At 30.4% G+C, this 20,353-nt stretch overlaps 1 pseudogene; it reads left to right on the top strand.

Annotated features, from left to right (window-relative positions):
- Positions 1-5,366: 5,366 nt before the first annotated feature.
- LOC111275914 (putative LRR receptor-like serine/threonine-protein kinase At3g47570) lies at positions 5,367-7,276 on the top strand (annotated as a pseudogene).
- Positions 7,277-20,353: the final 13,077 nt, after the last annotated feature.

The raw sequence follows: 20,353 nt of genomic DNA on the forward strand, positions 1-20,353 counted from the left end.
TCCCACTTCCTTTTGTCTCACCTAAAAAATAGTTGACTATGATTACAAGAGAGGATAACTCTTTACTTAAAAAGCTTTTTATTCATCATCCTAACCAACCTTACTGTTGCCTACAGCACTGCCTACCATTTTGGCATTGATCAAAGAAGGGTTCTCGTGAATAACTGGCTTCATCTTGGGATCAAAACTCAAATATTCGATTTTCATCAATCCATGCACCTTATGTTTCAAAGCTGTGCAGTCTTCCAGAGAATGGCCCACAACACCAAAATGGTATTCACATTGGACATTAGGGTTATACCATTTAGGGAAAGGTGGTTTGTGAGGTTCAGCAATGATAGGGGTGATAAGGTAATTCTCTAAGAGCAATGGGTATAACTTCATGTAGAACATGGGTATTAGATCAATAGGGGTTTTTCCTTTGGTGTTACCAGAGTTTTCCTGTCTTATGATTGGTTTGCTTTGCTAAAAAAATGTTGTTATAGTTGATCTCGAGGTGAATTGAGAAACTCTGGGTTAAAGATTGGGCTGATAAAGTGGTGATTGGATAGCATGTTGAACAAGCGATTGTGAAATGTGAGGTGAGGGACGTGAATTCAAGTGTGAAATTTTTTAAGGTTGCATGACACTTGGGGGCTTAATTCTAGGTGCTTGAAAAGAAGGTTAGAAATAGTCATGAGAAGGATTTAGGTATGGGTTACGACTCGGGATAGTTGGTAATGGTTGTTTGAAGCCAAGTGACTCCTTATTGGAAATCATACTTTTAAATTCAATCATTTGCGTGACTAGTTCACCCATTCCTCTCTTGTGTTCGCCTAAACTTCGATCACTGTTCAAATCACCCAATGCCTTAGTTTGTTCTGGTAAAGTGTTAAGACTAACAGGAGCCGATTGATCTTGACTTGATGGAATCGAAAATGATAACGATCCTTGAGGAGGAACAAACTTAACTCCACCACTACCTTTAACCATTTCTATCAATTGAGCCATCTGTTGTTTCATCTCTCAAAGCTTGAGTCATAATTCCTCTTAATTCAACTCCAAAGCACTAATCCTTGCTTCAATCGATCTTTCATTTTTGCCATTCTAATTTCTACCAAGACAAACATTTTATTCTGAGATTTAGACCAAAAATTTTAGATTACTACCTTTATTGAATAAATATCACAAAAACAATGACACACAAAGTATGTTTATGAACACATGAATATGATGGCTAAAGAATGTCATGAAATGCATATATGCCTATGACAATGGATTTTTATATGTACAAGGACCCAAATAAAAATTTTCATCAATCATGAATGTGTATGCAAGGAATATAGTGTTATAGTGCAGGGATAGTAGGATATGAAATGCAATGTATGTTTCATACGACCTTATTATTCATGAATCTATATGCATGAAATGCAATAACATATTTACATGAATGGTGAGATGTATTCTTATGACTAATGCAACATACTTGTATAAAATGCACGGACCTATTGTATGTATGAGATATGTATGTATGAGATATGTATGTATGAAATGCAATGCATGTGTTGTGCTAGCTTAATAAGGTAAACACTGCCTTAAGATACATAACGAGATAGAATGCATGCACTACTTATCAAGAAGTGCATGGGATGCATGTGCATGAAGTAAAATGCGTGTGCTACCTATTGATATGGATGGGATGGAATGCACGTATTATCCTATGATAATACGCATGGGATGAGATACATGTATGAAGTATGAAATGCAAAAGACAAAATAAAATACGAAATTTTTTATTTTGAGAAGGAAACAAGAAATAAATAAGGCTTGAAAATTATTCTTTATTCGGCCAATAAACAAAGAATTTAAGAAAAATCCTTAATCTTTGGAAATGTTCTTTTGCCCTTTTTTTTCTTTTTTTTTCAATGATTGACCTAAAACAAATACCACATATTCAAATATAATGCACACAATCAAAGAATATAATAAAATAAAATAAAATGACTCAAGAATTCAAAATAAACAAGTAAGAGAAATAATATAATAACCATATGACAAAATAATATAACGTATAATGTCCTAATTTTTGGTATTTTTCTAAAAAGGTAGCATGGCTCTATCCTAGGCAGGCTTCCTATGGCTCATAATATGCTAGGTTAGGATTTATATGTCTAAAGGTTCCCAGACTATTCCTCACATCATCGCCTATTATAGACTAGTAAGGTTCCCCGATCCTCGCCCATTATGGGTTATTAACGAAAAGGTTTCAATCTGAGTGAAAGTGTTTTGCTAGCAAATGCGAAGGTTATCACCTCACGAGAGCGTAGCTACTTCACTTCCTCTTAAAAATGATAGAGCCCGGGTATAGAGCTCATGCATGCGAGTGAATATGAAAAACGTGTGCAAAGTAGTGTATTAATCAAAATAACATGAATAAATCATAACCAAAAACAAAATCAAAATAAAGTAATAACTAACACATAATTTATTTTATTTATTAACATGAATGTTTTCAAAAAATAAAATAAAAGAAATTAAATTAAATAACAAATAAAATCAATTAAATCCAACCATTATCAATAGCGCATAATTAAAATTTTGGCCTGACTTTCAAACAAGTCCCCAGCTAAGTCGCCAAGCCGTCGTAATGATTTTGGGACCTCCAGACGTAAAAGAGTTTTAAAATCGAAGTAAATCAGGGAGTCGCCACCAATCTTTGTTAAGGTGTGATTGGCCAGCCAAAAGTTTATCTTTTTAATAAATCTATAAAAACGAGTTTAAAGTTTATCAAAAAAATAAATTTCGATCTACGAAAAATCATGTTAGGCTCAAGAGTCGGTTACGTGTGGGGAAGGATTAACACCCCCACAACGCCCATAAATTGGTACCATTTAATTATGTGCTATTTTTTGTGTTGGATAAAAATAGTTTTGACTTGAAATTTAATAGTAATTTCCTTCATTTGAAAAAATAAAATTTTGTTAAAGCTCTTTATTTAGGAATATCGAGAAAATCTTGAAGTTAAAGAATTATTTTAAAATTCTCCAATATCTAGGCAAAATTTAAAATAACTCTTTTCGCTTAAGATTTAATACGATAATCTTTAAAATGAAATAATAATCTTTATAGAAGATAAATGTTAGTGACTCTCCAACATCTAGGCAGAGTACCAAGAATTATTTCCTTCGAAATGTTATTTTTATTTTATTTTATAATAGCACAATTTTTGTTTTAAAAGTATTATTCTTTTTTTATTATAAAATAATTTATCATCAAATAGTAAATAAAAATTAAAGAGAGAATAATGCTGACAATTATCGATAATAACACGCTAACGTATGTATGCTAATGAATGTCATGTAAAATTAAATGCAATTTAAAAGTTGGATTCTTCAGTATAATGAGATCACCCCGACTCTCCAACATCTAGGCAGAGCTTAGGTGCGATTGTTTATATTTAAAATCCCAATTTACTATTATACTTTTTATTTATTAATCTAATTATTAATGCGAATTAAGAAATTGTGTGAAAAGACTTAACGAGGTAAAATTTCCTAAATACCCCATCATCTAGGTGGCATTTAGGAACAAATTACTTCAAATGAGATTTTCATGATGTTTTGAGTAAGGGCTTGAGTAGAGGTTTTAAAGATTAGGGTTTCAAGATTTTGAAGATTCAGATTTTAAGGGTTTGGATTTAAGTTTTGAGGGTTTTAGGGTTTGGTTTTAAGGTACTTTGGATTTTAGGATTTTGAATTTTAGGGGATTTTGGATTTTAGGGGTTTTAGAAACTTAGGATTTTGAAAATTAAGAATTACTATTTAAGGTTTTGTTTTTAAGAAAATACGAACATCTCTAAAAATCCCTAACATCTGGGTGAATTTTCGAAGCCAGTTTGATTTTAATGATTTTTGAAAATTAATTAAAAATTTCTTATATTTTTTTATGAAAAATAATTTCCTAACATCTAGGCGAAATTATTTCTTTAGGAAAATATTTTTTATTCCCTCCAACATCTAGGCAGGAAAAATAATAATAATTATTCTTATTATTATTATTATCCTTTTTTTTCTAGCATTCTTAATATATGTTTTTAATTATTATCTTACTTGTTTTCATTTTTATTGTTATTAAAGCAATTAAAAATTTATCCTAACAAATTTAAGAACTTATCATGCATAAATATAAAAATATACTTAAAATAACAAAAATAATAATACATAAAAAAATTTCAAAAAAAAAATTTTACCTGAACCTAACTGTCAACGGTGGTTTGGTTGGACCGAAAAGGGATTGATTCAGCGTGCGATTCAGTTGAGCCGACTGATGAGTGGTTCGAGTGGCCAAGCAGTTCAGACCGGTTCGACCGGTTTATTAACGGTTCGTTCGAACTGGCTGGAGGGTGGCTGAGATGGGTTGGCAGGTCGGTTTGCACGGATCTCGAGTAGGGTTCGGTCCACGTGCGAATCCTCTTATGCTTGAAACAGCGTCTTTTTGGTCTTATGCTTAAAACGACATTGTTTTGTTTTTATGGTTTTTTTATAAAAATTAGCTTTTTTTTCAGTTCATTCTTTTCTATTTCAGAGAAAAAAAAAAGAGAGAGCTCTAGGGAAGAGGTCCAAGGCCCTCGCCGTCTGGTCCTCGGACTGCCGCACCGGCTACCACCGATGGTCAAAAATTATGAAATCCTCCTAAAGCTCCTTTCAACACGATCTTTCCAAATCCAGTCTCCTCTTCGCCAGAAATAGCCCTAATCAATGTAGATCGGGGTTCAAAGTTTTCTGTTCTTCTCTTTTAAAAAAAAAAAAAAACTCAAACTAATGACCTTTCTTTTTTTGTTGCAGGTATCTCATTGGCGCTGGGTTCCTCGTCGATTCAACGAGGACTATGGTTTTTGTTTTTTGTGTTTTTTTTGTTGATTTTCGTAGATCTGTTTATTTTTCTGTTTAGGCATTTGGGGGGTTGTTTGGGGTGTTTTTTTTGTTTGTCTGAAAGATTTTTGGTAGGGGTGCGTATTTCTGGTGTTCTGGTGAGGGGATGTCCGAGAGAGCAATCAAGGGGAAGAAGTTAGGGGTTTTTAAGGAGTTTAAAAAGGGAACAAGTGGTGGCTGTAGGGTGGCTGTAGGGTGGCTGTAGGGGTAAGCTGTAGGTGGACTGTAGGCTGTAGGAGCGTGGACGGCTAGTGGTGGCTGTAGGGTGGCTGGTGCCAGGCATCAGCCGCCCTGCTTTCTGCCATTTTCTGTTTCTCTTTTTTTGTTTTTTTTTATATAATTAATCTTTAGTTTTAATTAAACCAATATTATTTTTATTAAAAAAAATTATTATTATTATTATTATCAATAATTGAAAATAGTTGACTTGGACAAAATCCGATGTCTACACCATCACATGAGAGCTATGCGATTTGAACAGTTTGAGTTTCTTGTATCTCACAAGTAACAAATTTGCTGGGCCATTACCAGTATGCTTGGGTGATCTCGTTTCTCTTAAACATCTATTTTTGGGCTTCAATATATTTGTTAACTCAATACCCTCAACATTGACAAGGCTTGTAGGTTTTGTTACAACTAAACTTGCCTTCCAATTTTCTCACCGGAGCTCTCCCAACTAATATTGGAAGGTGGAAGGTTGTTAACAGTATTGATTTTTCATGAAATCAATTATCAGGTGAAAGCCCGAGAACCATTGGTGATCTCAAGGACCTAATTTCTCTCTCATTAGCCGGTGATAGGTTGCAAGGGTCTATTCCTCAGTCTTTTGGTGGATTGATAGGACTGCAGATCTTGGATCTGTCGAAGAATAATATCTCTGGAACTATTAAGTCCTTGGAGAAACTATTGTATCTCAAATATTTTAATGTCTTTTTCAATAAATTGCAATGAGAAATTCTAATTGAAGGACCCTTTGCCAACTTCTCCATTCTATCGTTTATGGGGAATGAAGGGCTATGTGGTGCACCTCAATTGCAACTCCCACCATGCAAAACTAATTCTCCTAGACGTTCTAAAAAAGCTATTAAGCTTATAAAATATATTGCATTGCCAATTGGCTCAACGTCGCTAGTGCTAGCCCCGATTGTCATCTTTTTGCGAAGTCGAGAAAAGAATACAGAGCTGCCAACTAATCAAAATTTGGAAGCCTTAGTAGAATGGAGAAGAATTTCATACCAAGAGCTTCATCATGCTACAGATGGATTTTGTGAAAGCAAATTACTTGGTGTGGGAAGTTTTGGCTCAGTATACGAAGGTAGTCTTTCACATGGACTGTACATTGCAGTAAAGGTCTTCACTTTGGAGTTAGAAGGTGCATTTAAAAGTTTTGACATTGAGAGCGAGGTCTTGCGCAACATTCGCCATCAAAATCAGTCAAAAACATTAGTTGTTGTTGTAATGTTGATTTTAAAACCTTGGTACTTGAGTTCATGCCTAATGGAAACCTCGAGAAATGGTTGTGTTCTCACAACTATTTTCTGGATATCTTAGATAGGTTCAACATAATGATTGATGTGGCATCTGCATTAGAATACCTCCATCACGGTCAGATAGTACCTTTGGTCCACTGTGATTTAAAGCCAAGCAATGTTCTGCTAGATGAAGATATGGTTGCACATTTGGGTGATTTTGGCATTGCAAAATTATTAGTTGATGAGGACTCAACAATAAAAACCATGACACTAGCAACAATTGGGTATATAGCACCAGGCAATGCCTAAATTAGTTTTAAACATTTCAATCCCATTATGATGACTAATGTAATTGTACACTTCGATAATGATTAATTTTAATGACTTTACATGTAGAATATGGATCAAAAAGAATTGTTTTTATAAAAGGTGATGTGTATAGTTTTGGCATTCTTCTAATAGAAACCTTTACAAGAAAGAAACGGATGGATGAAATATTTATCGGAGAAATGAGCAAAAGAAAATGGGTGAATGAGTCATTACCATATGCATCAATGGAAGTTGTAGATACCAATTTGCTAAGCAATGGAGAAAATGGAGACGTTGCGACAAGGGATTGTGAATTATCCATCTTGCAATTAGTGATTGAATGTTCAGAAGAATTACCAGAGGAGAGGATTGGCATGAAAGAATTTGTCGATAAACTACAGAAGATCAAAATCAAGTTTTTAAACGAATTGAATAGGCGGCTCTCATGAAGAGACTCGTCATGTAGCTGACGTTTCTATTTAATCCTTTTGAGCTTATGGGTTTGTTTCCTAAATTTTCTATCTTGTAGAAACTATTTAGAATTCAAAATTAGCCATTGTTTAAAGCTTTGAGGTAACTGTTAGGAATCACCACAGTTTGATACTACTTGTTAGAGATCACGACAGCTCTAATATCACTTGTTAGGCCAAATAGTCTCAATCCAATCACACCAGTGGAAGCAAAATCCAATAAGCAATCAACCACATAAGAGACAATAATTTAACATAGTCTAGCCCAATTGATTTACATCAATGGATGAGTAAAAAATCTACTAGTTGTAGAGAATTACAAACATATAATCCATATCAAGCACTCACAATTAATATCTATAAATACTCTCAATCTCTTTTAGTCTTATAGAGTATTTTCAACCCAAACAAACACATACCCATATGCATCCATGCACCATACTTGTGTAGACCCTCTCAGTCTCCTCTAGTCCACTCACAAACATTCAAACATACACATCTATAAGATGTAAATCTCCAGTAGTCTTATAAAGTATCTATCCCATAAAACTTTACAACTCTCCTACATCTTCAACTATTTATAAACATACTAACTTACCTATTTAGAATCTATTTTCTCTTAGAATTCTTCTTTCAAGTCTTCTTGTCTATAAATTAATATCTAGTCAATCCAAAATAAATCTTCTATGGTATTTGAGTCATTTTTTCCAACAATTTCCTCCTTGACTCAAATTTCATCAATCATCTATCCAAGCTAGATATGTTTGACTCCACCTGCAATGAAAGTCTCCCAATCATCTTCTCTTGTGTCTTCATGCTTCACATAAATCAATATTCATGAACTTGAACTTCTTCCTTAAGTCAAGCTCTTATGAATTTGTCTTTTCCCATGACTCAAATCATGCTCTAATACCACTTGTTAAGGTCATCATGCTCTGATACCACTTGTTAGGCCAAATAGTCTCAATCCAATCATACCAATAGAAGCGAAATCAAATAATCAATCAATCTCGCAAGTGATAACAATTTAACGTGGTTTAGTCCAATCGACCTACATTCAAGGATGAGAAAAAAATCCATCAGTTGATGAGAATTACAAACATACAATCCATATCAAGCACTCACAATTAATATCCATAGATACTCTCAATCTCTTCTAGTCTTATAGAATATTCTCAACCTAAACAAATACATATTCATGTACACCCGTGCACCATACTTATGTGGACTCTCTCAGTCTCTTCTAATCCACTCACAAATATTCAAACCATAAGACATAAATCTCCAATAATCTTATGAAGTGTCCATATCATAAAACCCTACAACTCTTTTACATCTTTTTCTCATACCTAACCCTAAAGAGACTTTACCTACTTATAAACATATTAACTTATCTATTAAGAATTCTTTTCATTTTAGAATTTTTCTCATGCAAGTCTTTTTATCTATCAAGCAATATTTAATCAATCCTAAACTAATCTCTTATGAGTTTGAATCATTATTTCTAACAATAACAATTTCCTTTGAGAGGAATCTGCCATGTCCTACTCTACTAGAAATTAAGAACAGAGTTTCTCATAAATGTCATTTTGATTCTCTATCCTTTTGAGCTCCTAACTTGGATGACTAATTGCAAATTTGGATAAATTTAGTTTGTAATTTTCCTTGTCAAATTTACTAGGACCAAAAAAAATAAAATTCATGAATTTAGATATGTATATATATATGATATATTAGTTAGAAAACTTTTCATATTTTCTTTTTTTACAAAAAAGACCCTAACCTTAAATAGAGAAAAAAATTACAGATATTAGATTTTAAACCTTAAATATACTAGGTGTCATCCCAAGATCCTCTTCTAGCTCCACCACCTATATTGCGAGAATTCTTCATGTCCAAAAGTCAATTGACAGGAGAAATCCCTCCTTCCAATTTGTAACATGACTTCACTTAAAATTCTTGATTTGTCTAGAAATTACTTGGGAGGAAGTATTCCGTTGTGTCTTGGAAATTTTAGCCATTTTTCTCAACCATAAACTTACAAATGAAGAAATTTCAAGGAAAAATTCCTGATTATTTTGTTGAGGATAATAGTTTGGCAATTCTTGCTCTTAACGACAACCAATTAGAAGGGTTATTGCCACGATCCTTGGTTAATTTTACTTCTTTGAGAATTTTAAATTTGGCAAATAACAAGTTAAGTGATACCTTTCCCCTTTGGTTAGGTATACTTCTAAATCTGCAAGTGATACCTTTCCCCATTGGCAAATTTTATTTATTTTTTTTATTTACATATAATATATTAATAAAAGTATTATTTAATAATTTAATTTAATAAAAATTTATATTTATATATAATTAAATTATAATTTATATTAAAAATAAATATATTTATATTTATCTATATATTGTCATCTGTTAATCTTTAATATAAAAATGTTACTTTTATCATATTTAAAATATAATTTTAAAAAATAAAAAATAATTCTACAGTTAAATGCGAATCTAATTCTATCATATATATATATGATTTCTAATGACGATTCCGGTTCTTTGATGAATGAACAATTAAAGTTGCATCCTCCACAAAAGAAAAGGCTTTGTAAAATGTGAACTAGACAGCACGATTGATGCTTTTTATAAACTGCCTTGCCCAATTTTGCCCCTTTTTTTTTTTTTCCTTCTATTTATTTGTTGTTAATTTCCATGATGTTTAATCTTTGTCGTGTCTTACATGGAATGAAAAATTCTATGATGTACAGAAGGAAGTATTCTTCTTTTCGACAGAAAAACTAAAAGAGAGAACTCCCACTAGTTCATAACGACGAAAAAAGAGACAGAAGAAAAAGTCTACATCATGGGTTAAATATTCAAAAGCATAATTGAAAACACAAAATTAAATGCTTTAAAGAATAAAAATGAAGAGAGAAAGAGCGTGAACCAAAATCCAATTATTAAATAAATAATAAAATATTTTTTTTTATATATATATGAAGATCGATTCCAAACATTCGAGATTTTATTTTATTCTGAGCTCAATTTAAAAAAAAAAAGATCAAAATCGATATCTAATACTCAAGATCTTATTTTATTCTAAATTTAATTTTAAAATAATCAATTCAAATATCTCGAATTAAAAAAATATTAATTTTATTAAGATGAATCGAAAGTCATAAAATAAAATTATTTTATTATTTTTATATCAATTAATTTTTTATTATAAAATTTATCTAATAAAATATTAAATATTAAAAAATAAATACATTTTCTTATCGTGTTCTAGAAGAAATGGGAACGCAGTTATAAGTCAGTCATACGATAATAGATCACCGTATAACTCTACGTGATAAAAGGTAACTTTAATCAACTTTGAAAAGAACACTTCAACGTCTCATCAACAGTACTAAAATCTTTTTTTGATGTTACTACCTTAATTTCTCTCTTTCAACTTAACAGCCCTTTATTCTTTGTGATTTATGCTGCTTGTAATATCAATTTTAAGGATTTTCATGAGAAGATCTAGTAAAATTTTCAAAATTAATTTGCTAGCTCTTGATGGAGAAAACACAAAGAAATTATTTATTATTATCCATGATTAATTATTGCAAAAAGAAATTTCGACAATTTATTTCTCAAACACAATTATACATACGTGTAATGAACTTATAGAGTAATTTTTTTCATGTTAAACTAATTGGATCCTTTGGTACATACTTATTCTTGACGGTATTGACAATATGATATGTGGAAATTTAATCCTTTTCCTTCATTACAGAAATAATAATAATAATAATAATAATAATAATAATAATAATAATAATAATAATAAAGCCATGGTCATTACTGAACTATTTAATTTAATATTTTATCTGAGGAAAAAGAACAGTCATGTGAAAATAACGAACAATTTGCCTTTCTCACCATTTAAAAGGACAAAAAAAAAAAAAAAATGAATCAATTTAAAGAAGGAATAGAAAAACTCTCCTATCATGATGGGAAACATTCATTTCATTCTTATTCTTATGGTGGTGGTGTTGTCTCCAACTTTATGGTGATCTTGTCTACAGATCGGTTGGCTCTTCTTGCACTAAAAGAGCATGTCATTACTGACCCTCAAAACCTCCTGGAAGCCAACTGGTCTACTTCGTCATCTGTTTTTGATTGGGTTGGTGTGAATTGCGGATCCCGATTCCGCAGATTCACTGCTTTAAATCTCTTTGGCACCATACCATCTCATCTCGGAAATATTTCTTTCCTTGCTAGCCTCAACATTGGAAACAATAGTTTTTGTGGCTCATTACCCATCGAGTTGGCTAAATTGCGTCGATTGAAATCTGTAAGGTTGACTGACAACAATTTCGATGGGGAAATCCCAACATGGTTCAGTTCCTTCACTCAACTTCAAGACTTATTTATGCATGGTAACAACTTCACAGGTGTTATCCCATCTTCTTTGTGCTCTTTATCAAAGATAGAGAATCTGCTCCTGGCTAAGAATAACCTAGAAGGTCAAATCCCCGAAGCAATCGGAAATCTTTAAACTTCACAGGTGTTATCCCATCTTCTTTGTGCTCTTTATCAAAGATAGAGAATCTGCTCCTGGCTAAGAATAACCTAGAAGGTCAAATCCCTGAAGCAATCGGAAATCTTTCTAGTTTGAGTGCGTCACTTTTAGAGTATAATCAGCTTTCAGGCATCATACGTTAATCAGTCTTCAACATATCTTCATTAGTAGACTCGCTAAGAACCGGTTCTTTGGTTCCATACCCTCCATCCCACAACTCAAGATATCTTCCCTGCAAAGCATTGATTTAACATCTAATAATCTCACTGATCATCTGCCATTGGATATGTTTGATAGTCTTAAAAAAATTACGAAACCTTTATTTGAGTTACAATCAGTGTTCTGGAGGAATTCCAATGAGCTTATTCAAGCTGAAAGAGTTGGAAGATTTATCTTTATCTATTAATAGATTAGAGGGGAACGTACCCAAAGAAATCGGAAATTTGACTATGCTTAAGCGACTTTATCTAGGTTCCAACAACTTCAGAGGTAAAGGAAAACAATTATTACTTCCTCTATCTCATATATATTTTGATTTTACACAAAGTTTTAAAAAAAATTAAATTCAATAACTATAAAAGTATGGAATTTCATTTTGCAGGTGAAATTCCACAACAGATTGGTAATCTTCTGAATTTGGAGGTGTGAAGCCTATCTAAATGTAAGCTAACAGGGCATGTTCGTCCTGTTATTGGAAACCTGACACTTCAAAAATTGCTCCATTTTTTTAGCAATAACTTGACAGGTATCGCATTTCTTCGTATCTATCTATATATGTTCAATTTTTGTATTGTTTACACCTCGTCTCCACTCCTGTCTTTGCGTTACAAAATCCAAACCAAAATAATCAAGGTTTCTTTTTTTCATTTCAATAATGGGATTGAGGAGAAGAATGGGAACTAGGAAGAGGCGCATTAATCTGTCCGTGAGAGATTTTTATTTCTTTTTTTTTTTTTTTTTTTTTTGAGTGTGTGAGAGAGATTTACTGGTGTATAACCGGTTATAATTTGCTACTTTAAAAATATATATTTTTTAAAATTTACTTTTTCTATCAAAATTTAAGAAAAAATAAAATAATGTTTTAATGAAAATATTTTTATAAATGCCAATTTAATGCAGACATAATGCAAACTACCCAATGCCCATCCAAACCCGAAGGGTCAAGCCTTCATAAATAATCTTTATGATCTTCATTTTCTCTCACAAAGTCTTAAGCAATAATATATATCTTTTTCTTCTTATTTAATTTCCTATCATCTTCTGTTTTTCATTTTGTTATTACCCTATTTTCTTTGTCTCTTATTGGTACTCCCTCAACCATTGTCTCTTATTGGTTTTTTTGTTCAAATTAATTGAACTTTAAACATTATTTTTAATAAAATTATAACATTAAAAAATTTTAAAAATAAGATTTACAAATTTAAAATTTCAAAATTTTCAAAAAGTATTTTTTAAAAATTTTAATTCAATATAATATTTTTAGAAAATGAAGGTTAAAAGTTACATAAGGTGATTTGACAAAAAAAAGTATTTAAAAAAAAAAAAAGAGATGGAACGAGTAGTAAATTGCATTAGCATGAATTTTTTTTTTTTTTTTTTTACTCTTCCGTGCCTGACAAAAAAATAAAAAAGGAGATTGGGCTTTATTTTTTGTTATAACTTTGAAATAATTGAGTGGTCAATCATGCTATTATGCAGGCCAAATTCCAGATTGGTAATCTCCTGAACTTAGAGGAATTAAACCTTAAAAAATGTGAACTATCCGGGCCTATTCCTCGGACTACGAGTAACCTAACAATTCTACAAAATTTCGATATTTCCTATAATCATTTGACCGGTAATATATCTCATTAATCCCTCTTATATGTGTTTGTTTATGCATAAATGCAATGTTAGAAATATTTTAATACTATCATTATATCATTTGCACATTTTAATCATGACGTCCTTGATGAATTGGTAAATTTGATTTGAATTTGTGTTAGATTTGTCTAATTATATTTATATTTATTTCTTATTGGTTTATCTATTTGGTTTATTTCATTAATTTTGTCAATAAAAAAAATGAAATATTTAGTTGTGATTATAATGTGAATTTGTACATATAATTTAATAATAATAATAATTTACAAGTTAATGGAATGGACGAATTTAAAACTTTTTAAACAAGTTGTGAATCCAAAAATTAAGTTTTAAAAATCGTTTATTAAAATGAAATACCGTACAAAAATTATGAATGATAAAGGAATTTTATTCAATTAATTTATTTGAAACACTTCTTTATCTAATTAAAAAATAAATTAATGCTTAAATAAGAAATTATTAGTAGCATTTCAACCTGTTCAGTGCTCACTTCCTTACTATTTTCGAAAGAATGATATGTTAGAAGATTCAACACCAATTACATAAAATAATAAAATCAAATACAATAAATTCAACTTAGTTAGGTCATTGCTTATGTTAACATATTTTTTTATGTCGTTACTTAGGTTCGCATGTTCGGACTTTTTAAACCTTGTAACTACTATAAATACCCCTTCCCATTTCATTTGTTTTGCATCAATTAGAGAAGAAGAAACACAAATGCAAAGTGTTCTTCAAGCCTTCTTCAAAGTAGTATTTGTGTGAGTTATAGTGGGTTTCTATAATGGCGAGTTATTTTTGGAGAGTACTCTTTTTACTCCCAAAATATTCTACATGATAATTATAGACATTTAATTTTTTTCAAAATAATATAACAAATTTTGATGTAATTTTGATTTAGGGTATATCAATTCGGACCATTTTGAGTGCCTTAATTTCGTATTAGATTTAAGCTTGTTTTTACATCAACTAAGACCTAATTTAATTCAATTTTGAAGTCAATAAAACTAATGACCCAACATAAGCCAAGTCATTTTTTTGAGTCCATTACATTACCTTTTAAAAACCCAATACGTAATCGATTATGTGACTCATAATGTGAGCTATTTAAAAGTTTGTTATACATCTAATTACAAGCTTAATTTATTACTCATTTTAAGGCTTAATTTAATTTAATTTTGGAGTTAACGAAACTAAAAGCCCAACATGAGCCAAAGTCATTTTTGAGCCCATTAAATTATCCATTTAAAAGCCTAATATGTGGTCGATTATATGGTCCATAATATGACTTATTTAAAAGTTTGTTTTACACAGCTCAATCGCAAGTTTAATTTATGACCCGCTCTAGGTTTCATTTAGAAAGCCCAAACAAATTATGTTGATGGAAGGGAGAAGGAAAAGAAATGGCCCTTGTTATAGGGCCAAATATGGTCCGAATGATGAAGGCCTAAACCCAAAAAGAGGAAGCCGAAAAAAGAAACCAAAGAAGGAAGCGGAAAACCAAAAAGGGGAAGGAAAGAGAAGGAAGAAAAAAAAAAGGCCCAAAATAGATAATAAAATTGAAAGGCATGACATAAGCCCAAAACAACCCGAAGAGAGGAGGAAAATGGAACCCATTCGGGTTTTCACGCAGATGCATGCAGGAACCAGGGGACATTCAACTGGAAACAAGCTGATGGTCTGATGCAAAAAAACAAAGTAAGTGCTCTGCAAATGGTGGTAGAGTTGGGGAGAAAACAAAAAAGGACCTGGGGAGGAAGGCATGGGATTCATGAAGATTTGCTGCTATAAATGATAGAGGGCCGAGAGCTTTGGGGGCAGGAGGCAAAAAAAAAAAAAAAAAACGAAAAAAAGAGAAGGGCTCTCGGGCAGCCACAAACGGAAAGAAGAAAGAAGGATCTTAGGAAACCAAAAACCAAAAACGAAAGGGAGGATTCAAGGTCAGCTATAAGCAGAAACGAAAGCATTTTCTAAGAAGAGCCATAAACAAAGACGAAGGACGTAGCTTTCGGCATAACTGTTTCCTTTTTCATGAAAGCTTGCAGCTAGCTTTTTTCCTTCATTCTGTTTTTTTTTTTCTTGTGCATGGTGCCTCTTTTTTTTTTACGTTGGTTGCTGCGTATAGGAGCTTTATGGCTTCCCCCCCGTTTTTGATATATTTGCTGGTTGTTGTATTAAACAAAATGGCATTCTCGTTTAGAAAACTAGAAATCAGAGACCAAAAAAAAAGAAAAAATGCCTTCTGCAGAAAAAAAAAGGTTTCGACCTTGTTCGAACGTTCATAGAGCCTCCTTTATTCTGTTATAGTTTGGCTTAGACACCTAGCTTCTTTTGTCTATCCGAAAGTACCTTAACTTGTTTGAAAGCCCATGCTCTATTTTTTATGGAAAAAGGAGAGAAGAAAAAACAAGTCTGTGGGAAAAGGGTTTCGGTTCTGCATCGATTTACTGCTTATGAGAGTTTAAAGTCCATCCTTTGGTTTATGTTTTCCGGCATATATATGATGAAAAGAAGCTTCCTTTTTTCTTTGAAAACCGAGTGCTACTTGGGAGCATAGAAAGAAAAGGTTATGGAAGCTTTAAGGACTAGTTTTTTTTTAAAACCTGGTTTTGCTTTTAACTATCGAGGGGGGAGGGGGTTAGTACATTGTTGGCGTTTGTATTTTCTGGGCTTGATGCTAAAAGGAGACTTATTTTTAAACCAACAGTGGCCCTTTTAGAATAGGTGAAGGGAGGTGGCTAAAGGATTTTTAACGCCTTGAAACTGACTTAGGTTAGGTTCAGTTCAGACCGATTGCATGATTTTTTCTATGGAAGGCTTAAGGCTTGTTTTTCTTATGTTTGCTGGCTTCTTTCGGTGTGTGGCATAGGAGTGGAAGCTTAAAGCTTCATCCTTTCATGCTTTCCAACCTCTTTCTGCGCGTGATCTATGTAAGGAAGCTTAAAGCTTCATTCTTCTCATGTCTGCTGTTTCTTTTCTTCTCTATAAATTGTCTTGGAACCTTAAAGCTTTATCTTCGTGCCATGCTAGTTGGTCTGCTATCCATGCGGGTTGTTCATATATAAGTTTAAAATCTCATCCTTTATTTGTGGCTGATAACGTTGAACGGTGGAGAGAAAACTTTGTTAATGAAACCGGATCCTTAAAAGGGTTACAGAGGGATTTAAACTTTCGGTCCATGTCATGGGTTGGGCTGGGCTGCATGTGCTGATTTTGAGTATAAAAAAGGGGTTTCCTTTTGCTGTAATAACAAGTTTTTCAACAAGAACGAAGAAATGTTTTTGGAAGTTCATGCCCAAAACGAAAATCTATTTTGAAAAGCAAATGGCTATTATTTTGTTTTACGGCTTTGGAGGCTCAAAATGTTTTCGGCTTAAAATTTTTTTCATGCACATTTATTTTATGTTTAATTACAATTTAAATTTCATGCATTTTTAATTTTTTTGTTAGTTGAATTTATACGTTCTTTTTAAATTTTATACAATTTAATCTTTCATACTTTAATTTACCTTTGATGCAATTTATTTTTCATGCACTTTAGAATTATGTAAATAATAATAATAATAATAATAATAATAATAATAAATATTGCTTTAAATATATATAATTGGTTTTGTAAACTTTGTTTAAATATTGGTGGGAATTCGAATCATATTTTGAAATATTAATTTTCTTGAAATCCACTTAAATATTAGAAAATTAAAAAATTTTCTTCACAAAAATAAATTAAAGAATAGAATTTCTTTCATTCTTAATTTTTTAGAAACGAGTTGATAAAAGGATAAGATTAAATATGTACAAGATAGATCAAATTGGTTATTTCAACTTTTTAGTTTGCATTTGCATTATTTATTTGTCTCTTAGGACATTAAAAATAGAAATTTTAAGAGAAAGGAGGAATTATGAAAATTAAATTTGTTTTGAAAGTATGCATAGATATTGGAGATAAATGAAGGAATTTGAGTTATCAACAATTTTCATTTTTCTTTAAAAAAAAACTTTAAACCTTAGAACCAAAATCCTAAACCCTAAACCTTAAATTAAAACCCTAAGCCATAAATCTAAACCCAAACTCCAAACCATAAATCCTAAAACAAAACCCAAATCTTAAATTTACCCAAACCCGAAATACAATCCAAATATCAAAAAAATTTCAAAATTCAAGGATTCATATGAAAACCACATATAAAGTAATATGTTCCCAATTGTTGCCTAAAGGATGGGGAATATAGAAAATTATTTTATTAAGTTTTTTATAGGATTCCTTAACAAATAATAAGAATAAACAAAAGAATAAAAATAAAAACGAGATATTAAATATAAATAGTCATACTTAAACTCTATATAGAGATTGAGGAGTCAATGTGATATCTTTATATTTAAAAATCTAATCCTAAAATTATATATCATCATGTTGCATGACATTCATTTGTATATATTTATTTTTATATTATTATTTGCATTCATTTCACATGCTTCTATTTTTTAAATTGTTACTATTGTTTCTTGGTTAATTGTAACATCACCCCTTTTTTTTTCTGCATAAAAATATTTTTTTTATAGAAAATGTTATTCAAAATATGGATTTTCAAATAAAACTAAAATAGCATTTCAAGAGAAATAATTCTTGATATTCTACTTAAATGTTAAAGAGTCACCTATAATTATCATTTACAAATAATATTATTTTCATTTTAAAAAAAATATTGTGGCAAATCTTAGGCGAAAAAGCTATATTTAAATTCCACCTAAATGATAAAGAATTTTAGGATAATTCTTTAACCTAAATATGTCCATAATATTCCTAAATAAGGTCTTTTATAAAATTGATTTTTCTCAAAGAGTGAAGGAAATTATCATTAAATTTTAAAATAAAACCATTTTTATCTCAATATCAAAAAATAACGCATGATTAATTGATATCGTTTTTTAAAATTGGTGCTGTGAAGGTGCTAATCATTTCTCACACGTAATCTATTTCTGAACATATCTTTGTTTTCAAATATAAAAAATATCTTTTTGATAAATATCAATTCTTTTTGTTTTATTAAAAAAATAAACTTTTTTAGATAAACAATCACATCTAACAAAAAAAACTTGTAATGACTCTTTTATTTTTTCGATTTTCAAAATTTTCACGTTCAACAGTTCAGTTCACAAACTCGCACATTACGACAATAATGACCATTTCTAGACAAAAAAATCATTAGTAAAATTATTGAGCTATGTGAATATTGTAAGTAGCCTCATTCTATTTATAAAATAAAATCTTTTCTTTCCATTGTTGAAATTATCCATCTAAGTTTTTCATCATCAATGGCATTATTTCTAAGTATAGCTTACCACACAAAAGAAGTTTTCTTTATTTATAATTACTGCTATATAGAATTCTTACACGTAATTCGTTAACATCCTTATTTCCTTTTATTTTTCTATCTTTCCTTGATTTGTTATTTTCAAGAAAAAATAAAATACTATTCATCCCACAATATTTGCTTTACAATTAAAAATTAACCAATTACAATTCAAATGGTCCAATATAAAATTCACATTTATAAGTGGAAAACCCTCCATAATTTTTTGCTGTAAGACAATTGCAAAATTATAATAAAAAAATGGTAGGTAAAATGCTCACTCACTTTTGTCCGAACATTTTTTCTTTATGATAATAATCTATTAACTTAATTTTAATATTTCATTTATGAATAAGTTGACTTACCCATGAATTGATACATACCTTATCTTTTAATTTATCCAATAACTATATACCATGTCATATAAATATTTAAAACAAAATTAAGGACTTGACTAAAAAAAGGTAAAATCCAAAAAAGCCTCTCAAAACATTCTTAAAGAAACTTTAGTCCTTTTTAAGAATGTCAATGAGCAGAGCATAGGCAGGGTAAAGCATTACCCACCCTCATCTCCAAATTTTCATATTATACACATTTTGGTATCTATACCAATGGATATTTTAAATTTATCCATATCCATATCTCTATCTTTGTGGGTATTTAATAAGTATGTATAATCATCATGCTCATACCTTTAAAAAAAAAACTAAAAACTAAAATTTTTTTTAGCTTTTCTATTTTTATCTTGTATATATAGGTAATGTTTTTATAAATATATATTAATATATTTTTTCAATAAAAATATATTAATTTTAATTAATCTAAAATAATAATTTATATTATTTAATAAAAAATCTTTATGCTAAATATGTATAAACATATATGTAGGGTACTAATATGAAACAAATGCTATATTACCCATCCCCATCCATGTACCTAATAAAAATTTAAAATTATATTCACTCCCATCCCATACACATAATGTAATACCCATTTCTATCCTCATTAGAGTAAAAAATCAAGTTTTTCATTGGGTATGGGTAAAATTGACATCTCTATTCTTTTTTGTTTCAAAATATAATTTTTGGTCCTTTAGTGTGCTGTTAGTCAACCATTGAAAAAAACATAATCATTCTTAAATAATTGAAAGAAAATTTTAAAAAGTTAATTTAAATTTGTCAATTTAAAAAAAATTAGGTAAAATTTTTTAATTTTATATTTCCTTTTTTTTATATAATTTTATTAGTATAATGATTTCATTTAAATTTATATTTTTTATTTCAAAATTACGATCATTCGCTTGTTAATAAAACAATCTTAAGTGATTAATTTCTTTCTTCATTTTTTCATAATTATGGATCTTTTTTATTTGCTTATGAGTTGATAAATTTGAATAAAAATGTTTTAATAA

This window comes from Durio zibethinus, chromosome 25 (genome assembly GCF_047325235.1).
Source record: "Durio zibethinus cultivar Kanyao isolate XHJ-2024 chromosome 25, ASM4732523v1, whole genome shotgun sequence".
NCBI lineage: Eukaryota > Viridiplantae > Streptophyta > Magnoliopsida > Malvales > Malvaceae > Durio > Durio zibethinus.